This window comes from Cherax quadricarinatus, chromosome 51 (genome assembly GCF_038502225.1).
Source record: "Cherax quadricarinatus isolate ZL_2023a chromosome 51, ASM3850222v1, whole genome shotgun sequence".
Lineage (NCBI taxonomy): Eukaryota > Metazoa > Arthropoda > Malacostraca > Decapoda > Parastacidae > Cherax > Cherax quadricarinatus.
Window position 1 is genome coordinate 6633761 of NC_091342.1, and position 27254 is coordinate 6661014.

A 27254-nucleotide genomic window follows, 5' to 3' on the forward strand; every position below is an offset into this window, starting at 1 on the left:
AAGTTTTAACCCTTTGACTGTCGCGGCCGTATATATATGTCTTACGAGGTACCGTGTTTGACGTATATATACTCATAAATTCTAGCGGCTTCAAATCAAGCAGGAGAAAGCTGGTAGGCCCACATGTGAGAGAATGGGTCTGTGTGCACCATATAAAAAAAAATCCTGGAGCACGCAGTGCATAATGAGAAAAAAAAAACTCCGACCATTTTTTTTTAATTAAAATGCCGACTTTGTGGTCTATTTTCGTATAGTATTTATGGTTGTATTCTCGTTTTCTTGGTCTCATTTGATAGAATGGAAAACATGTAATAGAATAGAGGTGATTTTGATTGATTTTACTATAAAAAGAACCTAGAAATGGAGCTCAAAGTAGGGGAAATGTTTGACTTTTGCCAATGTTCAAAAGTAAACAAATGATGCCATTGTCCAATAAATGTCCAAATAGCCATTCTAATATGCAGTCATGAATGGGTTGATGTTATTTATACAATTATTACAGTATTGCAGTAGTCTGCATAATAGTAAGTCTTCTATTTTTTGTTTGAATAAAAATTCAAAATAGAAAGCAAGAGTAATATCAGAGGGGCCTGGAGACATGACTGATGAGCAAAGAAAATGTTATTTTAGAGCCAGGAATGTCTGCATTGTTCATTCTGGACCTTATTTTGAAATTGTCATATTTTTTAGTTTTCGTGAAATTGGCCAAATTGCAAATTTCTGACCACATTATTAGGTAGTTGAAATCGGTAAATGGGCAGTTTCTTGTACTCAATCGATAGAAAAAATGGAGTTCTAAAGAAATAGCTATGAGTTTGGGCGACTGGAACAATGGAATTAGCCGAAAATAGGGCTCAAAGTGGGCGAAATCGCCGATTTGTAAACAACGCTGAGGTCGCTAACTTCGTGAGAGCATAATTCCGTCAGTTTTCCATCAAATTTCGTTTTATTTGGTGTCACTACAATTGGGAAAAGATTCTCTATCATTTCATAAGAAAAAATAATTTTTTTTAAATTTTGCGACACCAGGAGACACCTCAGGATTGGGGGTTGCGACAGTCAAAGGGTTAAAGAGATGCCAGAAACAGAGCTCTCTGGACACTTTTTTTTTGTGAGACAGGACTCCAGTGACTCAAGCTGGTCCTAGTGATATTAAGAAACACAGAAGAGAAGTAACCCCAGAAAAGCACTTGGTACCTGAGGTGTTGATGGAAGGGGATTCCCCTTCCAAACAGTAACTAATACAATCTCTCTCCTCCTCCAGTCTTCCATACACTAAGAAGAATCGCCAATAAAGGTAAGTGTTATGCTGTTAATGTTTAATTCATCATGTCCCATTGTATTTTTATGTACTACATCTATATCTCATGTAAAAAAAATTTTTGTTTTAATACTTCTGGATGTTGGGAACGGATTAATTGTACAGTGGACCCCCGCATAACGATTACCTCCGAATGCGACCAATTATGTAAGTGTATTTATGTAAGTGCGTTTGTACGTGTATGTTTGGGGGTCTGAAATGGACTAATCTACTTCACAATATTCCTTATGGGAACAAATTCGGTCAGTACTGGCACCTGAACATACTTCTGGAGTGAAAAAATATCGTTAACCGGGGGTCCACTGTATTTACATTATTTCTTATGGGGAAAATTGATTCGAAAATCGTCTATTTTGATAATCATCACACTTCCAGGAACGGATTAACGATGATAAATGAGGGACCACTGTATACTAGAAATATTATAAATGGTGCAAAGGTGACATTAAAGCAATATCAAAGATGGTTGACACAAATCCACTACCGTTATAGTATGCTCCTCACTTAGCAACAAATTTGTTTACTGACGTAGTCTTAGGAACGGAACTTCGTCATTAAGTGAGGAGAGGTTGTATAGGATAGTCACTGATGTTAATTGTTCTTTATTTGTTCATCACCCCTGTTTACTCTGTCCCCTTTCTCTTCGCCTAGATTCGCTCGCCTTCTTTTCAGTTACCACCTTTCTATGTTCATGTAGCATCTCACTTTTCCTTACCCCTTTGGAAAGTTCCAATGGTTCGTGTCTGTTCTTTCCCACTGTAATGCGTGAAAGCCCAACTGCTTACAGTGGCTTCCTGCTCTTTTTCTTAACCACTTCTGATCTCATTCTCATGCCATTACAGTGTACACTGATGGTTCCAAGTCTTCTGATGGTGTTGGATTCGCAGCAGTGTTTCTGGACAGCGTCGTGTTGGGGAGTTTATTATCCTCGGCTAGCATTTTTACAGATGAATTGTATGCCATTCTCACAGCACTTACCTGTATTCTGTCTATGCCTGTGTCACCATTTGTAGTCGTCTCAGACTCCCTTAGTGCTTTACAGGCTATAGAAAATTTGATACACCTCATCCCCTGGTTCTTCGTATCCAACTTTGGTTACGCCGTATCTCTAGCAAACACAAAGATGTTTTTTTTGTTGGGTTCCCAGTCATGTTGACATACGGGGCAATGAACAGGCTGACACTGCTGCACGGTCAGCAGTACATGACCTCCCATTTTCATATAGAAGTGTTCCATTCACAGACGATTTTGCTGCAATTGCTACCCACCTCTGCACGCATTGGTCTGATCTGCTACATAACAAACTACATTCTATTAAACCAAGTAGTATAGGTTTCTGGCTGTCTTCTTGCCATCAATGTTGAGGTTGGGAGACTACTCTCTCCCATCTTCACATCTGCCACACTCGTCTTACTCCAAGGTGTCTCGTGGAGAGGTGCCCTGTTCCACTCTGTGAGGATTGTCAGGTTCCAGTTTGTCAGCCATATTCTGTTGGACTGCCCACTCTATCACTGAGCATGCAGAATTTACTTCAGTCATTGTCACCGCTCTACTGCCCTTACTTTACCTTCCCTTCTTGCTGATGGACCCTCCTTTAACCCAGACTCTCTCATTGACTTTTTGACAGCAACTGATTTACTGCACAAACTCTGATGATGATGCCTCTAGCACTCCTCACAGCCCTTCCTACCTCAATCTCTTGCTACCCTCTACCCCTGCATTATCCACTGCCCTGCTGCACTCCATGACCTAATAATACTCCCTCTTGCTACCCTCTACCCCTGCACTATCCGCTGCCCTGCATGACCTAATAATAATCTCTCCCCCTCTTACTACCCACTACCCCTGCACCCTTCCCTGCCCTGCTGCGCTGTATGATCCTTGTAGGTTTAGCCCTTTTTTATTATAATGATAATTTCCAAGGGTGTTGATTCAGCTCTGGAATTATCTTTGTTGTACAAAGCATTGCTGGCAGCTGATTAAAGCTAGTAATTATGAACTACTTAGTTCATGTACTGTATATAGATAAAGATTATAATGTACAGTGGACCCCCGAGTTTCGTGATTAATCCGTTCCAGAGAGTCTGCCGAAAGTCGGAATTCACGAATGTCAAAACCATTTTTCCCATAAGAAATAATGTAAATCCAATTAATCCATTCCAGACACCCAAAAGTATTAACAAAAATATTTTTTTGTTAGATTAAATATAGATTCACATACAGAAAAGAATGAGAAATAAAGTATAAAAGAATAATATCACACTTACCTTTATTGAAGACTCTTGTTGGTGTATGGAAGACAGGAGGAGGGGAGAGGATGGAGAGGTAACACTATTGTTTGGAAGGAGAATCCCCTTCCATAAAGACTAGGTACCAAGTCCTTATCCAGGGTTACTTCCCTTCATTGTTTTTTAATGCCACTAGGACCAGCTTAAGAGTCACTGGACCCCTGTCGCTCAAAAAATTGTTCCAGACAGTTCTGTTTCTGGCGTTTCTTTAAAATTTACCTCAAATGGGACAAGATATTGTTATTGTACATGTTGCCGACACGGCTTGCAACAGCTTTGTCAGGCTGATGTTCCTTCATAAACATTTGCACCTCACTCCATTTTGAACAAATGTCCTTAAACTTTGAAGAAGGCACCTTCTTCCATCTCTTTTCCTCCTCCTCTGAAGCAATTTCCTGAGCTGTGCTCTGTTGCTGTTGCAGATGAAGGTCTTGCAATTGTGGTCCTCCACCAACTCTTCCACATTCTGGCCAGTCACATCCAACCCCATGGAATTCCCCAGTGCCACAATAAGATTGCACAACTGGCATAGGGTTGTCAGGGTCAGCCTCAAACCCTTCAAAATCTTTGTTGAGGACACAATCTGGCCACAATTTTCTCCAAGCAGAGTTTATCATCCTGGAAGTCACTCCCTCCCAAGCCTTATCTATAAGGCCTATGCAGTTGAGGATAGTGAAGTGGTCTTTCCAGAGGTCTTAGGTCATATCAAAGCACCTTTGAAACATTGCTTTGGTGTACAGTTTTTTTGAAGTTTGAAATGATCTGCTGGTCCATGGGCTGGATGAGAGGAGTGGTATTAGGGGCCAAGAACTTCACTGTGATGAAACTAAACTCCTCCACCATCTGGCCATCCAAGTCTGGAGGATAAGCAGAAGCATTGTCCATTACCAGAAACCACTTGAGTGGCAATTTATTATCCAGGAGGTATTTCTTCACACTCGGGCCAAACACTTCATTGAACCAATCAAGGAAAATTTCCCTTGTGACCCATGCCTTACTGCTAGCCTTCCACATCGCACACAATTTACTCTTGGTGACACTGTTTTTCGTGAACATACTGGGATTTTCAGAGTGATACACCAGTAAAGGCTTCACTTTGAAATTCCCACTAGCATTACCACAGAACATGAGAGTTAGCCTGCCTTTCATAGGCTTGTGGCCTGTGTGAGGTAGGTTCTTTTTGGCATTTTCTTCCAAAAGAGGCCTGTTTCATCACAAATGAACACTTGTTTGGGGACGAATCCTTCAACCTCTACATAGAATCCTTCAGCCTCTACATAGTCCTTGAATTCCTGCACGAATTTTTCAGCCACACATTTGTCAGAACTGGCAGCCTCACCATACCTTACCACACTGCATGTGCCACTACGCTTCTTAAATCTCTCAAACCATCCTTAACCCTTAAACTGTCCAAACGTAGATCTATGTTTGCTCTCGTAGCGCTCCGAACGTAGATCTACATTTTTTTTTACATGGTTTCTTATGGAGAAAATCAAGGTCGGAGCGCTACGCATGCAAACGTAGATCTACGTTTGGACAGTTTAAGGGTTAAATTCACTAACATCAGCACTCATTTCAGGTATTTTCTTTAAAAGATCGGTATGCAGCTGCCTTGCCCATTCACAAATTATCGACTGCATAACACTATCTCCGGCTAATTGTTTTTCGTTGATCCACACTAACAACAAATTTTCAACATCTTTGAGTATTTGTGATCTCCTTTTGGTGAGCATATCTACCAGTTTTGCAACAACAGCTTCCTTGATTTCCTTTTTCTTAAGACACGATGGAAGTGATCGTTTAATAGGGTTTTCTGTACATCCTGCTGAACTCGGCCACACGCACTCCACTTTCATATTTTGCGATGGTTTCTTTCTTTAATTCTATCATGTTTCTCACCTTTTTTACCAAAGGGCTGGCACTAGAACCTTTCTTTGGGCCCATGGTGGCTTATTTAGCAGCTTCAAGCACAAAAAGCAATGGATTATTATGAAATGTATCATATGAACGCCTGGAGTGATGGTCACTCACGCAGAAACAATGCCACACTGATGCACTGATTGTTTTGTGGGAGCCTTTGTGTATGCCTGGCCACTCCCAGCTGCACAGATGTGTTCCATACGATGGACGAATCGCAAGGCAAATCCTGAATTGCAAGGCTGTATTTTGATAAAAAAAAAAGTTGCTGAAAGGCAAAATTCACGAAGCGCAAGGCTCACAAAACTCAGGGGTCCACTGCACATAATTTTTGTGATTATTGTGCATGAATAATTTCTGAGCATAAAGCAGTTCATACCTTGATGGGAAGGTAAAGATTTATCATCAGTGACAAAAAACATTGAAATGAGCACTCTGGACTACAAAATCTACTGGAGAAGATATATGGAGAAAATGGCATGATATTGGCACAGGATGTTAGACAGGATAAGCTTACTGAAAGGTCTTACAAATCATTAAGTGTTGACTATTTTGAGATGTGCAAAAACCATAAAAACATCTAAGTATAAACAAGAAAATATAAATTTTCAAAGTACAGTATCAGGTTTGATGTTGCTGCATTGTTTATTAAAGTGCCAGGAGACCTTTTAGAATTTTTGTGTAATTACCAAAATTTTTAACTTTTAGTCCTCTCATTATCACTGATTTGACAGAGTTATACATTGTGGAATAAATCTGAATAATAGCAATAGCTTTTATTGGTTTGTACAAGATTATGCACACAAGACAGTGCAAAATATAAAATCTTTTGTAATTTGTTGTTGCCCTGTAATGAAAATTCTGAAGTTTCTTTGAATAATCTAATCCTTCCTATTAAATGTATTACTAAAGTTGAACAGTATGGACCCATTCCTTTTTCTGGATGTAATTGTATCCAAAGGCAAGGAAGGACTTTCAAATTTGTGTAAAGTAACCTTGCAATGTGTTACTATACAGAGTACACTACTAGTCCAATCACCAGTAGCATGTTAGTACATATTCTTGCCTATGTTCTTACATGCATGTTTGCAGCCTAAAACTTAGTGAATTCTACAGATTTCTTTGTTAAATGTCAAACCCAGAGTTGTGTGAACTTACCTATTGACACTGCAGCTTCAAAAAGATTAGCTTCATTTGGAAATCTTATGGCTTGTTTTCTTTTGCTCTCTTACATTGGTGGTGAGCCATGTATGGGTGGATAAATTTGTACCTCACTGAGTTTAGATTTTCTTGTGCTGCAAAAATGCATTATACAGTACTCTCATCATAGAAGTATATTTTTTTATTTGTGTAGGATTTATTCACCTTTTGGGGAAATTTACACAGCATTGCATATATTATAAATGTTCATTTACCTTAATTATTGTTCTAATTTTCTGCTTAATCAGTTGTCCTGAGAACCAATAGTCAGACACATTATTATTATTATAATCAAGGGGGAAGCGCTAAACCCGGAGGATTATACAGCAGATAGTCAGACACAATAATTCAACAAAATGATTCACTTGCAGTTACCTTCTGTTTACATAGTTAACCAGATGTTTTCTAAATTTTTTTGGGTTAAATAAACAACCTATTTTTGCAGTTTTTTTATTTGATGATTATTGTGAATTGCCGGTAAAATGAAAACTAAGAGAATTTCAATCTTACCTTCTCCTTTGGCTATGGTATGAATAAAAAGTAGAGTAAATGGAAACAGACCTCTGGCTTATTGTCATCTCTATAAGATTCCATTACCTAATTTTTTTTTTCTTCTGTACACCCAGTGGTATTGAAAACATACTTCAAAAACTATGCAATGATAGGGAAATTAATGTGGTGGCCTAATATTCTGGTTCAGTTACTCCTTTTCCTTGATAATTAGGTTTGAGATGTTTTTGGATGAATTATAAAAATATTGGTGCACTTTTATTTTTTAGTGATTAATATGAGTGAGTTGTGAAATAAGAACTAAGGGAATTTTGGTATGATTTTCTCCTTCCATTACTTATTGTATGAATTGACCTATATCTTTTTTTTTTTTTTATGGAATTTGATGAGTTAGTTTTTCAGTTCTTTGATGATTTTAACTTTTGAGGAATACTTGCTACTGAATTCTTGATATAAAAAATATCTTGCATGAATTTCAAGCAGTGTTTGCTCATCCTGGTATAAAAACTAGCTTTAGCATTTGAGTATTACAACCCCTTACTTCCTAACTACAGTAATACTTGACTTTTGTTTTTGGTTATTCACTTAAATTCTACGGGGTTTTGTTTTATATATGGGCATATGTAGCTGACATTAAAAGTATGAATGTTTAGGCAGTACTTTTTATATGTTTTCAACAAACAACATGGTGCCTTGTGGTCTTCCTGCATTCGTAAGGTGGATTTTTTTCCTAGGCAATATTGTATTTAGTATGTACAGTATAAAATAATTATCAAGACATTAATGGGGGTTTTGGAGTCTCAAGTAGTTTTTACATTTATCTTCAAAGATTCATCTAAACTTTAAGCAAGGCTATTCTTTTTGATATCTTGTGCCAGTCTCACCCCCATTTTTTATCTTTCCCTCCCATTCCAGTAGTTTTCATAGTCCAGAGTTAGCCAGTGTAAGCTGCTTGTATTTATAAATGAAAATCCATAGATATATAATGCTTCTGACCTTATTTCATATGTGTACTCACCTATATGTAGTTGCAGGGGTTGAGTCACAGCTCCTGGCCCTGCCTCTTCACTGGTCACTACTAGGTCCACTCCTGGCTTCAAGAGCCTTGTTGTACCTCGTCTTAAGGCTACGTATGGGTCCTGCCTTTACCACTTCACTCTCTAGACTGTTCCACTTAATGATAATCTCCAAAGCTGAAGAAATACTTTCTAACATCCGTATGACTCTATATGAGTTCTCAACTTTCAGGTATGCCCCCTTATTCCTATTTCCCACTTCTGAAACATTCTGCCCCTGTTCACCTTGTCAGTTACTCTCAATATTTTGTATGTTATAATAATATTCCCTTAGTTCTGTTATGCTCATAGGACATACCCCTTAGCTCCAAGACTAGTCTTGTTGCAAACCTCTGCATTTTCTCCAGTATCTTGATATGCTTGACCAGGTGTGGGTTCCATACTGCTACTGTGTACTCCAATACGGGCTTGATATACACAGTGTAGTGTCGTGAATGACTCCTTACTTAGATGTTGAAAAGCTATTCTTAAATTTGCCAGATGTGCATTTGTTGCAGCAGTTATTTGACTGATGTGTGCCTCAGGATATGCTCAGTACAATAGTCACTCCAAGGTCCTCCTTGAGTAAGGTTTGAAGCCTTTGCCTCCTGAGCTGTACACTGTTTGCAGTCTTTTTTGTCCTTCCCCAAGCTCTTATAACTTTGCACCTGATGGGGTAAAATTCCAGGAACCATTTGTCAGACCAGACTTGTAGCCTGTCCAGATCTATTTGTAGCCCTTTCTGGTCCTTGTCCTCTTGTATTCTCGTTAATTTCACATCGTCTGCAAACAGGGATACCTCTGACTCTATCCCTTGTCATGTCATTCACATATACAAGAAACAACACTGATCCTAGGACTGTTCCTTGTGGAACCCCACTCGTCACATGCACCCATTCCAACACCTCGTCACTGAACATCACTCCTCGTTTCCTTCCTGTCAAGTATGTCCTGATCCATTGTAGTGCTTTTCCTGTTATTCCTGCCAGCTTCTCTAGCATTTGTACCAGTCTTGTGAAGAACTGTCAAAAGCCTTCTTACAGTCCAAGAAAATGCAATATACCCATCCTTCTCTCTTGTCTTAATTCTGTTAACATGTAGTAGAACTGTGTGTGTATGTGCGTGTACATTGTATGTGTGTACAGTATATTGTATGTGTGTACATTGTACGTGTGTGTGTGTATGCATATGTATATTTGTGTATATATATATATATCCTACTTTCTTTAAAAAATATAATTCATGGCAGGCAGTAAAGACTTCATATCTTCTCAGGATTTTTAATAAAGTGCATATCAACATTTTAGTATCATATCAAACACCATCAACAGGATTCATTTCTGGGATATAGCAAAAAGGTACAGACTGTAACTAGTCATAGAAAATTGAGTAAAATGTTAACAAATTATTCTAGTGATTTCTTATGTTTTATTGTATTTTTTAGAAGATATGGTTTGTACAGTGTCATATTCCAGAAATGAACCACAAAATGCCAACTTACGAAAAAGGAAGTTTCAACATCATTAGGCCTGTCTTGGATCATTGTCAAGTCACACCTGTGAAAAAAATATGAAGACCAGAGGACAGGTCAAGAAAAAGGGACAGAACAGGAGTGGTTGTGGTAGTTGTAACAGTACTAGTTGTAACAGTTGTAGTAGTCATAATGGTAGTATATACAGTAGTAGTGGGAGTTTAATGGCCCCCTACTAGGCAGGGCTAGTGATAGAGCAAATAGAGTAAATTATATCTCAAGGTGCAGAGGAGCACTATAGTAGGCATACTGGCCAATGCTAGGAAAGAAAACAGAAGCAAAGGAGAAAGTCAGAAGACAGGTAAGAGAAAGGAAATACCGAAGACTGATCGAGCTGGACAGGAGAGGTGGCAGTAAAGGTCATGTTAAATCGTGAGTGTTCTGAGCATTAGAGCACTTGACAGTGTACTGAGAAAAGCCAGGATCTGGAGAAGCAAAACTGGGACTAAGATTGTTAGGAATATTGTGCATGAGGGCTGATTTGACAAGATGAAGTCATGAAAGCCAGAGTTGGGTAGATAATATTAAATTAAGTGCTAAACCCAAAGGGTCTGTAGTAAGGTGGACAGTCTCAGCAGAGGACTTATGGTATTTATAGAATGACTATAAGTAACATGACAAAAAAGAACATTGTGTTAGCAGGGTGATCACTTTTGTGTTGTCTGTCATAAAACACAAAAGTGTTTGCCTTGTCAGTCCACTATATCTTAACCCTTAAACTGTCCACAGCCCCCTAAATTAAAAGCCCCTTTTGTGTCTGCATGTTTGAAAAAAAAAAAGTTCTTAAATGGTAGAGAAACCAGTTCTATTCGCAGATGACACTACATATGTCTACTCCCATTCAGACCCAGCTGTGCTTGGAAACACTGTAAACAATAAACTGCTAAAGATATATGCTTGGATGATGACCAACAAACTCACTCTCAACATACTTCATGCTGTTTGGCATCAGAGCCTCAAATATTCAACTCAACATACTGTTAAATGGTTCCCCTACATCAAGACACACGGAGGGCAAATTTCTAGGTCTTCTCCTTGACTGTAATCTTAAATTTCAGTCCCATACCCATCACATAGCCAAGATAATCTCCAAATCAGTTGGAATCCTTTCCAAGATATGCTACTGTGTACCACAAATGGCTCTCCTTACCCTGTACCACTCTCTAATATATCCTTACCTCACCTATGGTATTTGTGCCTGGGGCTCAACCACTGCCAACCACCTTAGACCCTTAATAATCCAACAAAAAGCTGCTGTGCGGGTGATAACCAGCTCCTGTGCTAGACAACACACACCACCACTTTTCAAAAGACTCAACTTGCTAAATATACAAGACATACACTCTTATTGTTGTGCCTACTACATATACAGAACTTTAAACTCCACTGTAAACCCTCCCCAAAACTACTACTTGACAGCTACAACAGAATGCACAGTCACAATACAAGGCATAAGGCACTTTTCAACATCCCTCGAGTAAGACTCACTATGCAAGAACGCTATAGTACACATAAAAGGCCTGAAGATCTGGAACTCGCTACCAGAACAGGTCAAGGATCCCCAGACAGCTTATAAATTTAGGACTCTGCTAAAAAATCATCTTATCTCACAATATTAACCAAATCAACCAAACATCTACTGACTAGTTTTATCATGTGACCACCTGGCTCTTAATTCTGACATTCTATAAAATATTACCACCTGCACCATTCCTTGTAAATTTGATTTTGTACTAAGTATACATAAGATTTATTAAGTCCAAATAAGATTGTAAAACGGCTAACCACTATTCCATGTTTAGTTTTAAGTATAATTACTATGTACTTTTATCTTATCTAGTTTTAATTGGTTACTAAGTATTAGGATTAGTTTGCCCGAAATGCCTCGGCATGATAGTGGGTATCTTTGTACTTAGCAAATCAAAATTGTAATTACACATTGTAACCTTTACAAAGAAATAAAATTATTATTATTTTTTAAAGATACCAAAAATTTGATGCAACACTTGTGGAATTATGCAGGTGTGAAGTTGGAGTTTGGGGAACAATTTATAGAACAGCGATTTTAACCAGTTGCTGACTATTTTGCTCGTATCTTTTCTGTACTATCCATTGATCACCTATTAAGTGCCTAGAATTTGGGCATACGTTGTAGGCATTCCAGCCAGTGAAGCAACCTTCCCTCAGTTCATTATCACATCCACAGTCTCTCCTATATATTTAACCTCTCATTGGAATCCATTGTCACAAATTTTTTCCTCCTATTTCTCGACTAATAAAACAACCAACAATTCTTGGTCATGGTTGAAAACTCTGTCTTGGACACTAAACCGAGCCTCGGCCTGATAGCCATATTTATTTCCTAAGACAGGCACAAATGTAATTGCTAGGTGAGTAAAGAACCGGAGTGTTTAAAGCATGTATTTAAAGATTGCCTCTGATGTCCATTATGATGTAAACCAGCTTTTGTGAAAGTCTCAGAGCCTACCAGGGGTAATAATTTGCTAGACTTAGTCTTGTCAAATAAGGAAACACTCGTAAATAATCTGGAGATCACTGAAGAGCTTGGCGCAAGTGATCACAAATCCATCACTTTTAGCATTAACTGGGAATACAAGAATAATGATATTACGGTAAAAATCCCTGTTTTTCGTTCTCATTGGAATCCATTGTCACAAATTTTTTCCTCCTATTTTTCGACTAATAAAACAACCAACAATTCTTGGTCATGGTTGAGGCTGTCCCAATAATTGATGTAAACCTAGTAAAATCCATAAAACACATGGGGAGATAAGGAGGGCCCCTACCCTTCCTCATGCTGTATGACCCTTGTGGGTTTAGTGCTTATTTTTTTTTTTTTCTCAACAAGTCAGCCGTCTCCCACTGAGGCAGGGTGACCCAAAAAGAAAGAAAATCCCCAAAAAGAAAATACTTTCATTATCATTCAACACTTTCACCTCACACATAATCACTGTTTTTGCAGAGGTGCTCAGAACACAACAGTTTAGAAGCATATACATATAAAGATACACAACATATCCCTCCAAACTGCCAATATCCCAAACCCCTCCTTTAAAGTGCAGGCATTGTACTTCCCATTTCCAGGACTCAAGTCTGGCTATATAAAAATAACCGGTTTCCCTGAATCCCCTCACTACATATTACCCTGCTCACACTCCAACAGCTTGTCAGGTCCCAAATACCATTCGTCTCCATTCACTCCTATTGAACACGCTCACGCACGCTTGCTGGAAGTCCAAGCCCCTCACCCACAAAACCTCCTTTACCCCTTCCAACCTTTTCGAGGACAACCCCTACCCCGCCATCTACTTTGATCCATTCTCTCTAAATGACCAAACCACCTCAACAACCCCTCTTCAGCCCTCTGACTAATACTTTTATTAACTCCACACCGTCTCCTAATTTCCACACTCTGAATTTTCTGCATAATATTTACACCACACATTGCCCTTAGACAAGACATCTCCACTGCCTCCAACCTCTTCCTGGCTGCAGCATTTACAATCCAAGCTTCACACCCATAAAAGCGTTGGTACTACTATACTTTCATACATTCCCTTCTTTGCCTCCATAGATAACGTTTTTTGTCTCCACATATACCTCAACGCACCACTCACCTTTTTTTCCTCATCAATTCTATGATTAACCTCATCCTTCATAAATCCATCCGCCGACACATCAACTCCCAAATATCTGAAAACATTCACTTCTTCCATACTACTACTCCCCAGTTTGATATCCAATTTTTCTTTATCTAAATCATTTGATACCCTCATCACCTTATTCTTTTCTATGTTCACTTTCAACTTTCTACCTTTACACACACTCCCAAACTCGTCCACTAACCTTTGCAATTTTTCTTTAGAATCTTCCACAAGCACAGTATCATCAGCAAAAAGTAACTGTGTCAATTCCCATTTTGTATTTGATTCCCCATAATTTAATCCCACCCCTCCCCCGAACACCCTAGCATTTACTTCTTTTACAACTCCATCTATAAATATATTAAACAGCCATGGTGACATTACACATCTCTGTCTAAGACCTACTTTTACCGGGAAGTAGTCTCCCTCTCTTCTACACACCCTAACCTGAGCCTCACTATCCTCATAAAAACTCTTTACAGCATTTAGTAACTTACCACCTATTCCATAAACTTTGAACATCTACCACATTGCTCCTCTATCATAAACCTTTTCTAAATCCATAAATGCAATAAAAACTTCCCTACCTTTATCTAAATACTGTTCACATATATGCTTCAATGTAAACACTTGATCTACACATCCCCTACCCACTCTAAAACCTCCTTGCTCATCCGCAATCCTACATTCTGTCTTGCCTCTAATTCTTTCAATAATAACCCTACCGTTCACTTTTCCTGGTATACTCAGTAAACTTATTCCACTATAATTTTTACAATCTCTTTTGTCCCCCTTCCCTTTATATAAAGGGACTATACATGCTCTCTGCCAATCCTTAGGTACCTTCCCCTCTTTCATACATTTATTAAACAAAAATACCAACCACTCCAACACTATATCCCCCCCTGCTTTTAACATTTCTGTCATGATCTCGTCAGTTCCAGCTGCTTTACCCCCTTTCATTCTACGTAATGCTTCACGCACCTCCCCCACACTTACATTCTGCTCTTCTTCACTCCTAAAAGATGGTATACCTCCCTGGCCAGTGCATGAAATTACTGCCTCTGTTTCTTCCTTAACATTTAAAAGTTCCTCAAAATATTCTCGCCATCTACCCAATACCTCCATCTCCCCATCTACTAACTCCCCTACTCTGTTTTTAACTGACAAATCCATATTTTCCCTAGGCTTTCTTAACTTGTTTAACTCACTCCAAATTTTTTTCTTATTTTCATTAAAATTTCTTGACAGTGCCTCTCCCACTCTATCATTTGCTCTCCTTTTGTGCTCTCTCACCACTCTCATCTTTCTTTTACTCTCCATATACTCTACTCTTCTTGTAACACTTCTGCTTTGTAAAAACCTTTCATAAGGTAACTTTTTCTCTTTTATCACACCCTTTACTTCATCATTCCACCAATTGCTCTTCTTTCTTCCTGCACCCACCCTCCTATACCTGGAGTTTACCTGGAGAGAGTCCCGGGGGTCAACGCCCCAGCGGCCCAGTCTGTGACCAGGCCTCCAAACCACAAACTTCTGCCCCACATTCTAATACTGCATTTTTAAAACTTAGTTATGATTATAATATAATACCCTTCCTTACAAAAATCAACTAAAATTGATAATTTATATCAGTTTGGTCTATTTCAGGTAACCTAGTCTGAAACCAATCATGGTCTTCTCCATATTGTTAGAATATCTGTTGTAACAAGAAACAGTCAGTCAAATCATGAGAACCATCCAGAAAACAATGCCCTAAAGGTTAGCTGTTCCCATTATGTATTGTATGAGGGCAGGATTTTTATTTTTATACGGCACACACCCATTCATGTCTAGGCCAAAATTTGCTGCTCGGCACATTTGAAGGTGCTATGAATTATGCAAACCAGTAAGTCGTGTTCTCTGATGACAGCTTAAGGGTTAATCAATTGTCCTGTCAGTTAGCAGGCATGCGGGATTCACGGCCAACATCTACATACATCACCCCAACACACATTATCTGACCTTTTTGCTGAAAGTCCTACCTTTTATGCAGACACACTTTTGACTTATCAGAAACTAACCTATTATACCAACTATGATTCATATTTTAGTCTTACATTAACTCCACTTCCTCTAATCCATACTCTCTCACACCCATAACCCTCACTCCTTGCCTTTGCACATTGCTACTTTTGTAATTCCCTACTTGCAGTGCCGTATGACCCTTACGGAATTAGCACTTAAACTGATATTATTTTCCTGAGAATGCTCATTTCTGTCATGTTAATCTTTTCATTGTTGTGACCCACAAAATTAAAAGTACTGACAGTGTTGTGATTTAAAAAAAAAAAATAGGAGAACCTTTTTCTGAAATTTGTTATCCCTTTTGGGTTTAGTATTTAGTTAGATTACAGTGTATGATTATGAATGTAATGACATGGAAAATTTAAGGAATTATGCAGCACAAAGTTGGCAATCTGGGTGAAATTTATACATTGGCAATTTTGCCCACTGAGTCCTATTTTATGGTAATTCCAATGCTCAGTTTGAAAAAATTCCTAGCTTTTTTGTTAGCATGCTTTCTGTTCTATTGACTGAGCATAACAAACTGGCATTTAACTATCAAAAGTGCCATATAATGTACAGAGAAATCAGTAGTTTGGTCAATTTTACACAAAATTTAAAATGTCCAAAATAAACACTTCGGTGTTCTAGCCACTAAAGCAGCCTGTCTGTCCATTAATTATGTCGCTAGGACACAAAGTATCAAAACTTTACCATCTTTCTTGGATAATAAAATATAACCAACAGTGGTTGGTCATGGTTTAGGCCATCCCAGTAATTGAAGCAGACCTAATAAAAACTCCATAGAACAGACTATGGGGATAGGGAGGCCCTATCTTTCCTAAGGAAAATCCTCAAAAATCTAATATTTCGCATGCCACTTTGAGTCATATTTCAAGCTTCTACAGTCTGAAACCCACCAGCATCTCTACTTTGCTAGCACGTCCTCTAATATATCAACCGATACCAACAAACAGCCAATAAACCATAAAAACCACAGAAAACACCTCAAAATTGCTATTTAAAACCAAACACAAGGTCAGAGTACTGCTTTTCCCATCATGAACAGCATGGGGCAGGATTTTTCCTATATGTACACTCAGTGCACACACCCATTCTCTCATGTCTAGGTGGAAATTTACTACTCGCAGCATATACAGTGGTGCTGTGCTTAAGGCATAGATCTATGTGAGCAACACTGGCATCAGCAACATTTCTGAGTACAAGCTGTATGACTTGTAGGTTTAGCGCTTCTTTTTTATTATAATAATCTTGAGTACGAGACTAAAAAGAGTGAGGTCATAAATATCCTATAACCTGGCTATTTGCTAGTCACCTTTCACAGCCATCTTGTCAAATCAGCTACACACAACACACTTAACATGAATCTTAGCCCTGGTTTTGCTGCTGGATGTGCTTGCCTTTCTCAATAAATTGTCAAATGCTATATAATAATGTGCACTCGCATATTTCAGCTCCTGGCTCTGCCTCTCAACTTACTGCTTGCCAGATTCACTCCCTGTTAGCCTTGTAGATTCTATCATACCTACTGTTATAACTATGTATGGAACCCGCCTTCACCACATCGAGATCATTCCACTTTCCAACAACTCTGTGACTGAACAAATACTTTTTGAATCCCTGTGGTTCATCTGTCTTGCAGCTATGTTCCAGAGTACCTGTTTCTCACCTCTCAAACAGCTTATCCTTGTCCACCCTATCAATTTGTCTTAAGTATTTTGCACGTTATGTTTCCCCCTGGTTCTAAAGTCCTCCAGTGTTGTTAAATTTTTTTAGCCTGCCCCCTCAGCTCATACCCCTTAGCTCTAGAACTAGTCTCCTTGCATCTGCACTTTCTCTAGTTTCTTAATGTGTTTTTTTCAGGTGTGGGTTCCATGCTGCTGCTCCACACTCCAAGATGGGCCTGACATATGTACTGTGTGTGTGTGTGCACACATGTACATGTATATGTTTGCCTTTGTGGTTGCAGGAGAGTAGAGGTGGGTGGATGGATATATATATATATATATATATATATATATATATATATATATATATATATATATATATATATATATATATATATATATATATATATATATATATATATATGTATATATATATATATATATATATATATATATATATATATATATATATATATGCAATAAGATCACAGTAAACAGGTGATTTCAGAATATGCAAAACAACCACTGTGAAAGAATAGAGAAATTCCAAGTGCTTTCATGACTACTCACATTATCAAGGAACAATGATAATGTTCCTTGATAATGTGAGTAGTCACGAAAGCGCTTGGAATTTCTCTATTCTTTCACAGTGGTTGTTTTGCATATATATATATATATATATATATATATATATATATATATATATATATATATAAATAGTGTGTGTGTGTGCACATACATACGTATGTACTTGCCTATATGTGGTTGCTGGGGTCGAGTCACAGCTCCTGTGTGCGCGCGTGCATGTGAATGCTCATGCTTTCATGGCCCACATATTCTAACACACTGTCTACACACCTAGTCACATAACCACCCGCTACACTCCTTAATGCCCATATCACCAGTTGCACACTCACCCACAATCCACACTGGGCCACTGATACTGCCACCCACATGGTCACCATCACACTGCTTCCATTCTCCACCTCCCAATATCAGAACTCTTGCCTCGACATCAATACACAGGTTGTCTCCCACCAAGGCAGGGTGATCCGGAAAAGAAGAAACATTTTCACCATCACTCTATCACATTATAACTTGGATGTGCCTCCAAACTACAGTATCTCCACTTCCCTTCTTTAGAGTGTAGGCACTGTACTTCCCACCTCCAGGACTCAAGTCTGGCTAATTGGTTTTCCTGAATCTCTTCATAAATGTTACACTCTAACAGCACATCGTCATAAAAACCACTTTACCTCCACTTACTCCTGTCTAACACACACACACATGCCTGTTGGATGTCCAAGCCCCCTCACAATCACACCATACATACATATGCATGCACACATGCACACTTTATTTTTCTCTAATTGCTATAAGCCATGTAGTGAATATAATATAATATAATATAAAGGGCTGAGGTGCAAGTTTATTTTTTCTTGCCTGTATATGTAGGGAGTTGTGCTGTATAATTATTTTGATAAAGAAAAGATTAAAACCTTCAAAGCTCTATCTTAAATAAGATTTTTTTTTTTTTTTACATTTAAGCTAACCCAATAACACTCTATAAAGCACCAAACTTCCCATTAAACTTGGATAGTAATTTTTCTTAAGGGAGTGTATTGCATTACTTTAATGCTTAATTTAGAAATGACAATTGGATTTATGCCATGTAACATCTGCAATACTGAATTTCAAAAATTTTCAGACAAAAATATGATAAAATTAATACACATTTACTGTAAAGTGACAGATATTGTAGACATAACCAATAAATTGTAGTAGAAGAGAAGAATGTCATTGTTACATGTGTAGGGCAGAGAAGATTGCTTATCACATGACCCAGGAGCTGCTTATCTTAAACATAATCTGCTTTGCTTTAGTCCATATATTAATAGTTGCTGACTGCTGATAGTTTATACAAAACCATAATTCTGTTACAATTCCTAAGCACTGATTCAAAACTATATGTTGTGTAGTGATGCCAAGCACTATTTGCATATTAAATTATATTTTTCCTAAATTTACAATACACATAGCTCTTAACCCTTAAACGGTCCGAACAGATTGACGTTCAAATTCGTAGTGCTACAAAAGTAGATCTATTTTTTTTACATATTTTCAAATATAACAAAAAAAAATGTAGATAAAAGTTTTTTTTACACGTTTTCAAATGTAAAACAAAAAAGAAGATCTACATTTTTTACATACTTTCAGATGTTGAAAAAACGTATATATACGTTTGGACCATTTAAGGGTTAAAATTAAATATAATATTGATACACTTTAGGTATGAGAACGGAAATTATTTACCAATAATCTCCATTATGATAAAAAAAAATGTCCAAATTTAGAATACAAGTTAAAATTAGTAAAAATGCATAAGTAACTTGCATCACTTATTGCGTCTAACTTGTAAGATTCGAGTACTCTATCACTATCATGTAAAACATAATAGCCTCCTGCATTTGTCTTAACACAAAGAAAGTGCACACATACAATAATACCAAAGGAAACATAATAATCCATGCAGTACTTACAATATTATACTACATCAGTATTCCTAACTGTGCAGTAAAGGAGCATGATCCACAATAAATAAAAACTGTTTCTGTTCAGTGATTATTTTGCATGCATGAACAAGATATGATTTAGAAAAAAATTTCATTATCTTAATACATTTATAATGTACTAAAATGGTCCACTATCAATCAATGTAGGGATATTAGGCATGATTATCCTATTTGTCCATCTACATAACATTAGTTGATAGAAGCTGACCATTATATGCATCCTTAGGAAATGTACTTTTTGAGGATTCCTTGATATTTATTTGCATTTTAAGGAATGTTCTCCTCTCTTAATTAGGCCCTTCACCATTTTCATATTTTTTTTTTTTAGCTTACAATATATACATGTATATCTAATAGTATAAAGATTTACAGCTGCATTAACCTGTGTATGAATCTATCAAAATACTATTCTGTTGAATTGTCATTGCTCTTAATGTCTTCTGTTTTTGTTTTAAAAGTGAACAATTTATAGTGTGAGGAACTGTGGTTTGTTTTTAGAAATTTACTTTTAACGTACAGTAAGTTCTCTTTCAATGTGTGCAGTACGTCTTAAAATCGGCACTTTATGGAAATTATCAGTATGTCTGGTGAAGAACAAAAGAGGAAAATAGGGTTGTGCTCTCAAACACTTCAAATTACTTCAGTTTATCTTATTTTACATTTTAGATGTCATTGCTTGTTCATATAGAAGTGAGTGGCAGTTTGTCCCTCTTGTCTGAGGTAATTGCTGTGGTTTTTGCACTATATAAAAGTGATGGATTCTCACAGATCAAAAATGGGGGCAGTCTCCATCACATGTGCACCAACTTGTAGCTTGTGAAAAAATTGCTTGGGTAAGACATTGATACTGTTAAGTACAGTGGAACTCTGTTTTTCATACTTAATCTGTTCCAGAAGGTTGGTCTAAATCCGAAACGTACGAAAACCAAATTAACATTTCCCACAAGAAATAATGTAAATACGTGTACAATTAACCCGTTCCAGACACCCAAAAATATTAACAAAAAATATATTTTTTTAAAGAATAACTTTAGTTTTACATACAGAAAACAATGAGAAATAAATATGACTAATTTTAATGATAAATTAACATTACATACCTTGATTGAAGACTCTTGTTGGTGTACTGAAGAAGGCAAGGAGGGGAGAGGGAGTTGAAGTTATTGTTTGGAAGGGAAATCCCCCTTCATAAGGACTTCAGGTATCAAAGCCCTCTCTGGGGTTACTTCCCTTCTTTGTTTTTACTGGCACTGGACCCGTCGCACTAAAAAATCTGTCCAGAGAGCTCTGTTTCTGGCATCTCCTTAAGATTTGCCTAAAATGGGACAAGGTATTGTCACTGAACATGTTGCAGATACGGCTTGTATCAGCTTTGTCAGGGTGATATTTTTCAACAAAAGTTTGCAACTCATTCCACTTTGCATGCATGTCCTTAATCACTGAAGAAGGCACCTTCTCCTTTCTTCCTCCTCCTCTAAAGCAATTTCCTCAGCTGTGGTCTGTTGCTGTTCCAGATGAAGGTCTTGCAGCTCTTCAGTGTTAACTCTTCCTTGTGGTCCTCCACCAACTCTTCCACATCCTGGTCACTCACATCCAACCCCATGGACTTCCCCAAAGCCATAATACATTCCACAACAGGCAGAGGGTCGACAGGGTCAGGGTCAGCCTCGAACTCTTCAAAATCCTTCTCTTGGACACATTCTGGCCACAATTTTCTCCAAGCAGAGTTCAAACTCCTGGAAGTCACTCCCTCCCAAGCCTTACCTATAAGGCTTATGCAATGATGGATACTGAAGTGATTCCTCCAGAACTCTCTTAGGGTTCCAGGCATTTTCTTTGAGATCCTTGCCTTTTCGCAAATGATCAACTCCACAACACTATCTCCCGCTGTTTCTCGTTGTTCCACACCAACAACAACAACTCCACATCGTCGATTGTTTGTGATCTCTGCTTCGTAAGCACATTTACCCCTTTCACAACATTAGCTTCCTTGATTTCTACTTTCTTTGCCAGGATGGAACAGATTGTTGATTTCAACTTCCCATACATCCTGGCAAGCTCGGCTAAACGTATGCCACTATCATATTTTTCTACAGTCTCTTTCTTGAATTCTATCATGTTTCTCACCTTCTTTACCATAGGGCTGGCACTAGGAACTTTCTTTGGGACCATGGTGGCTTATTTCGCAGTAACAGTCAATAAATCACAAAAATTGAGGAATGTTTCGGATGAATGCTCACTCAATAAGTAACAGAGCCAGTCAGACACGGGTGGACATGTCTGATACGTATAATTTCCAGATGGAGGTATGAAATCCGGACCAAAATTTCACCCAAAAAAGTGTTCTAAATCTGAATTGTACGATATGCAGACCGTAGGAAAATCGGAGTTCCACCATATCTTTATAATGGTGAAGTATGAATAATAATAATTTGCTTTTAGTGATTATTTTGACTAATAAAAGAGGAAGTCATAACAAAATCATATTTAATTTAGCAATTTAAACATAGTTTAATAAAGTAATTCTGGACTTTTGAAAAAAAAAAACAAAAAAATCAGTGCACTGTAACTTTGTAAAATTCTGGCTTGCCTGAAATTTTTCCAATTTTTTTTTCACATGATAGAAGGGCAATGCTTTGCAGTCATTCTTAACTTTAAGAACTTCTGGAGTAAGTTTTAATTTGTTTCAGAGCAAAAAAAGCTGTGCTCTATAAAAGCAGTCACTGCTGGAACCATTAAAATAAATATGCAAAGATATTTCTTCAAGTTATTCAGGTTTATAGAACTCAAAATCTCAGCTGAGAATTTTTCTGACAAGTAAGCAACCAAAAGTTGTGACTTCAGTAACAAAAAGAATTAGACACTTATAGTGTCACTTCAGTAACTAAAAACCAAGCTCTAGATTTTTTTTTCTAAACCCACAGAATGACAAAGAGTGGAAAGCTCTACAAATCACTTGACATTTCTGGGTTTAGTGCCTAATTTGATTATATTATTAGTTGCAAATCAGATATTAACCTGCTTAAGCATGATGTATAGTATTTCTGCAGTGCTTACGACCACGATTTGTAGGGCGTAGTGAGGTGGTATTAGATGGGGGTAGCTATGATGGATGGGAGGGGCAACAGATGTCCAGATCTCTAGGAAAAGGAATTCTCATTGATAATAAACATTACTGAGGGATAATTAAAATATCAGAATGCTTTTCATAGCATATTACAAAGATCTGAATTGTATTTATATGTATTGGGAAAAAATTGGGTTAATATTTAAATTAATAATATTCATCTTACATCTGGCAGTAGAATATCATCATACACTGCAGACAGGTGGATGATGCTGCTACAACTGTAATATTGCATATAACAGGGAATTCTACGTACAACTAAATATTATATTAGCTTAAAGATATTTTAATTTTGCATAAAAGAATGTTTATTGGGTATACAATACTTACCTTGCTTCTCATGAATACATGCCACTGCATGTAGCATATCCTAAATTTTAACTTTCTTCAATACTGTCAGAGCTAACTCATTCTTCTTGGCACCTTCAGCATCACTAGTATTCCTCTTGGGTGCCATGGTTAAAATCCAGAGACAAATAGGAGTGATGAAAAATCCAAAATGATTAAACACAATAAGGCACACGATGCTCCCAGAAAGCAACTGTAGGCGGCATAGATGGCAGTGGGGGTATGGGGAGGAGCTGTGCCTCTAAACACTCGACTCTTAGGCCCAATTTGGGTTGGAGAGGAAAATTTCATGGAACTACGAACCCAGATTTTGTATACAACTCAATGTTGTCATGCTTATGGAGTATACTATCAAGCCTTTTTCATGTGCTATATAATTTTGGATGCACTATTCAAAAGCATTTATACTAAACTGCATTATGTAGTCACTTTTTATAATAGGGTTTATTGTATTCCTTTTGTATTAACTACTGTATTGTCTTGGTCTTTGATGAAATATTTTCCTTTTCACTAATGCCAAGATGAATACTTTAGTATTGTGGACACTGGGAAAAATAACAACCATTGCTGTATTCTTTTATGCACTAAGTTCGTGTATTTTGTAGTGTTCCCATTTTTTGGTGACTGACTGTTAATGTGTCTGTGGAAGAAAAAAGAATACAGTATTTTCATAGAATAAAATTTGATGCTGCAAGATGCTATATAATAAAAAAAAAACTTTGGGGTCTTTTAAATGTGAGGTAACTTTCTGACATAGGCATAGGATTATAAAAGTAATGTAGTAGTGTTGGTGACTACCACTGAATAAAGGTAAAAACGATAATAAAATTATGTACCTAAGAGCTTGCATGTTAACCGGAAGTTTGATAAATATCTAAATATATTAACATCTACTGGAGAGACTACAAGCAACTTAAATTAATTTGATAGCTTTGTCTAAAAAATATCTGAAAATGATGAATGGATGCATGCAGCATTTTTGCTGGTATTGTATTTGAAAAAAAATTACACTGGGTACAATATCAATGCAAGTTGCGAATACTCCATTGCATTTTTTGTCGTGTTTTAACTTGTCAGGGAAAATCACCTGATATGTAGGTCTTATGCATATGATAACCTGCTGAGTGGCTCATACAGAGCATCTCTGACCTATTAGTGGCGCTTTGTTTCAACAGAACCAAGCTTGCTTTGCAAAACATAATTGTGATATAATTTAGTCAGTTCAAAAATATTGCTTCCATGCTCTTTATATGCTTTCACTGACTGGTATTGACAGATATTGTGGCTTAATCAATCTGGTGAGGAATCATATTAAATTAATTTCAGAGCATAACAGATGCAAGTTTCTGACAAAATTTATTTGTAATATCTGTTTGGGAAATAAAAGCATATAAAATTTATAAATTCTAGTACTGTATCAAGATTAAAATGACAGAAGCTGAATGATGAGTAAATTACACGTACATACACTCGCAAAAATAATGTAATAAAAATCGCTGTACAATTTATCAGCAAAACAAGGCAAATATTATTAGCTTGACAGAGTTAAGTGAGGTGCAAAGGAGCAAGTGTGAGGGGCTTTTGACATTTCAAACAGGTTACAAACAAGAGGGCATGTATACATGAGGCAAACAAGTACGATTGTTATAATTGAACATTGTAATGACTGGATACAATTTTGTGACTTATTGCGGGGAAAAAAATATAAAAATATCAAGTCAGCAGATTTTTATCTGCAATAATATTCATATGGGCACAGGGCCAGTAAGACATGAACATACAATTCAAACTTTGGAAACAGAGGTAGGGCATTACATGTACCCTTTGGTTACAAGTCGGTGGTCAGTGAACAGGAAAAAAAAAAAATTCAGGAATTGATGACACACATGATGTATATGCTCATTTAAAATAATAAAAATATAACCTTAATCTGTGTTTTTTCTTCAGCCATTTATCACTATGTAGTATATCTCTAGTGACTGATGTATGGAATTTATAGTAAATATAACCTTTAATTTTTCTGTGAAACATTTCAACAATTAGGCAGTCATAAAGGAGACAGACACAAATTACATGGTAATTACTGCAAGAACTTGAACTCTCTCAACAGACCATAGGCAGCACTTAGATTTTTGAGTTACAAGTTGTATCTTTTACTTGAAACATATTTAAGAACTCTTAAATGGTAAACAGGATTGGTACAGTGACATCTCTAATCTCAAGGAAAGGCATTTCAAAATACATAGAAAACTATTAAAAATATGAATTAATTATGCCATCTGTACACCATATACAATCAACTGCTTTCTGAACCTGCTTCAGGAGAAGGGCATTCTCGTTACAGTTTCTTTAGAATGATTATTTAACAATTCTGAAGTTACATGAACTTATAGCAAAAAAAAAAAATTGCTTCATGATTTTTTTTCACTTCTACTAAGATTTTATATTAAAATTTTACTTTGAAAAGAATGTTGAAATAGTTGTTAAAATCTTAAAAGGTACTGGAGTAATGTAACTGATAACATTTGTGTTATAATGATTAAGCTGACTTGTTAACACTGTGCAAATTATTTCAGTGATCAGCTCATCATCATATAAATGCACAAAATATACCACTTTATCCATTAAAATATTGAAAACATTAAAAGCAATTAAATCAAAGTTAAACACAGGCACACTGACAATTTCCATTTTCGATTTTAAATTTTTCCTATATATATATATATATATATATATATATATATATATATATATATATATATATATATATATATATATATATATATATATATATTATATATATATATATATATATATATATATATATATATATATATATATATATATATATATATATATATATATATATATATATATATATATATATATATATATATATATGATGACTAAAGTGTAATGAACACTTGTCAGTTCTCAATAATAACCCACATGAAGACTAATTCAGGAGATTGATTCTCTTCAGGGATCCTCTTTAGCAGATAGTTACATCTCAGAAGAGGATCAAAATATACAGAGCAATTAATTTTCTGAGTTTCTGTCTCCATGTGGGTTATTACTGAGGAATGACAAGTGAACATTAAACTTTAGTTATGCATATTCATACGTTGTGTGTGTGTGTCTATACACTGCATATATATGTCGTGCTGAATGAGCAGAACCAGTGAATTTGGCATTTTGGGCGAGGATGTTTTCTGCTGAATAAACAGTGAAAATTTATTTTTGCTATATGTGAAATTCAAACAGAATACAATAATATAGTAAATATATACTACCGTGGATAGTAGCAAACCCTATACAGTGGAACCTTGGCTTACGAATTTAATCTGTTCAGTGGACTTGTTTGTATCCTGATTTGTTCGTATGCTGGGTCAATTTTTCTCATTTAAATTAATTGAAGTGCAATTAATTCATTCCAGCTGAATTCCTGCTCTCAGGAGGCATGACAAAATAAACCTAATATCAACTCTATGGCTTATTTATCTGTCACAATTCATCGAACATGACATAATAAACAATATAAATAAGACAGAAACCTAATATATACACTAGAACGAATAAAATATGTCATTATGTGGACAGCTATGAAAACGTCAGAGGTGTTATAAGAGAAAACAGAGTTTGTAAGGCTAACTGAATTAGATCTGGTGTACATATGACATTTATACATCTTGGAGAAGAAATGCAGAGTGGCATATCCTGTCAGGAGTTCACACTTTTCTTAAGGACTGCTATGTACAACTTTTATGTTCATCTCGCTACACTACATATCTCCTGTGAGCTGTTTCTCCGTCAACCATGTCAACAGCAGCTTTACCATCTTTTAATTGGCAGAGGTCCACTGCTTAGAAATTACTGTAACGCCCTTTGCTGGCGCTATAGCCTTTATAGACCCCTTCTGCTTTAGTATTGCACATATAATTGATTATTATTATTATTATAATCATGGGGAAACGCTAAACCCATA

At 36.7% G+C, this 27254-nt stretch overlaps 1 protein-coding gene across 2 annotated transcripts in view; it reads left to right on the top strand.

Moving 5' to 3' along the window:
* The window catches only part of LOC128694687 (metabotropic glutamate receptor), a 111930-nt gene extending 94390 nt beyond the window's left edge, over window positions 1-17540 (top strand). The window contains exons 11-12 of one of the 2 annotated variants that reach the window (XR_011393400.1): window positions 8265-8484; window positions 17418-17540. The gene's annotated coding sequence lies outside the window, so the exon portion shown is untranslated. The remainder of the gene's footprint in view (window positions 1-8264; window positions 8485-17417) is intronic. The other variant, XR_011393399.1, reaches the window with a different exon arrangement.
* The last annotated feature ends 9714 nt before the right edge of the window (window positions 17541-27254 follow it).